This window comes from Myotis brandtii, unplaced genomic scaffold (assembly GCF_000412655.1).
Source record: "Myotis brandtii unplaced genomic scaffold, ASM41265v1 scaffold321, whole genome shotgun sequence".
Lineage (NCBI taxonomy): Eukaryota > Metazoa > Chordata > Mammalia > Chiroptera > Vespertilionidae > Myotis > Myotis brandtii.
The window spans coordinates 567,784-569,630 of NW_005362314.1; positions in this window are offsets into that span (position 1 = coordinate 567,784).

Below are 1,847 nucleotides of genomic sequence, written 5' to 3' on the forward strand. Positions count from 1 at the left end.
ACCCCACGCAGCCTGCTGTTCAGTCGTTTGGTCGTCCCTCACTAACCCCCCTGCCGGGACTGTCGCCCCACACAGCCTGCTGTTGGGTCGTTTGATCATCCCTCACTAACCCCTCCTGCCGGCCTGGTCGTAGGCAGCCATCTTGTGAGGGCATGAGGGTTAATTTGCATATTACCTCTTTATTATATAGGATTGGCCACTTGCATGTCCTCTTTAGAGAAACATCTAGTCAAGTCCTCTGCCCATTTTAATTAGATTGTTTATTTTTTGGTGTGAAGTTGTAAGAGTTTCTTATATATTTTGAATATTTATCCCTTATCTGATGCATCATTGATGAATATCTTCTCCCATTGAATAGGTTGTCTTTTCATTTTGTTGATAGTTTTCTTTACTATGCAAAACTTTTTTAGTTTGATGTAGTCCCATTTGTTTATTTTTTGTTTCCCTTGCCCAAGGAGATACGTTCAAAATAATACTGCTACAAACAATGTCAGAGAGTTTACTGTCTATGTTTTTCCCCAGAGCTTTATGCTTTCAGATTTTACATAAAGCTGGATTGTAAAACATAATGTATCACATTAATTGATTTGCAGATATTGAACTTGACATGCAAATTGGAAAGAAAAAAGCAAAACTATCTCTATTCATAGAAGACATGATCCTTTATAATAAATATTAAAGAGTGTACAAATTTAATCCATTTTGTGTTTATTCATGTGTACAGTGTAAGAAAATAGTCTAGGAGAAACCAAGATGGCGGCATAGGTAAACACCAGAAATTGCTGCCTCACACAACAAATTCAAAAATACAACTAAAAGACAAAATGGATATCATCCACAACCACAGGAAGGCTGGCTGAGTGGAAATTCTACAACTAGAAGGAAAGAGAAAAGCACACTGAGACTCAGAGGAGGTGCAGAAGTAAAGTGCAGAGGGTATGGAGGCACACGCAGAAGGGGCTGGCAACGCAGTTATCTTCAATCAGGAGGGAGACACAAGCTCCCGCTCTGAACTCCAGCTCCGGGCTACTCTCTGGGGACCCAGACTCATACGGGGAGAAACTGGACTATCTGGCATCCAGCGGAACTCAAGGGCGGCTTTCTCTCAGAGGTGCTTGCAGCGATTACCGCGGGACACTGACACCCGGGGACTCTTAGGGCAGGACTGAGGATCAGCCATAGCTGTTTGCTCCACCCTGTTGATTCCCTGAGACCCCACCCGACCCAAGCTATGCGCAGAGGCTTTTGCATATGAATGACCTGGCCCTTTGCAATCTAAAATTACCTAACAAACTGCAGCTGGGTCAGAGAGACCCAGAACATCCAAAGGAAGGCCCAAGGCCCCACAGCAGCTTGCATTGCTTCAAAGCTGGGCCTCATCTGGGCACCTCCAAACCCAAAACAAAGAAGAGGAATCTGCAGATCTCTCCATAGCTCCTGCTGGGTAGCCTCAGGAAGAGGCTAAATTAGCACCTCCTTAGATCCAAGAGCCAGTGTACCCAGTGGTCAGAGTGGGACCATCCAGATTACAACTCCTCAGATCCATAAGGGACACACTCAGGGGGCAGACTCAGTGAGCACGAAAGCCTCACTGAAGCAAGTCTTGCCCCATAAAGGTGCCTCCAGCACAGAAGTTCTCTCACCATAGACACAGCTGATTCTCACAGCCAATTTACCTGGAGGTCAATTCCTCCCAGTGATACCTACAACAATCAATCCTTAACTACAACAAGACTGTGTACAAAGCCCACAAAAGGGATGCACCAAGAGTGTCCACCTCAGGTAATTGGGGAGGCTGAGCCACTGGGCCCTATAGGACACCTAGCACACAAAGCCACTCTACCAAC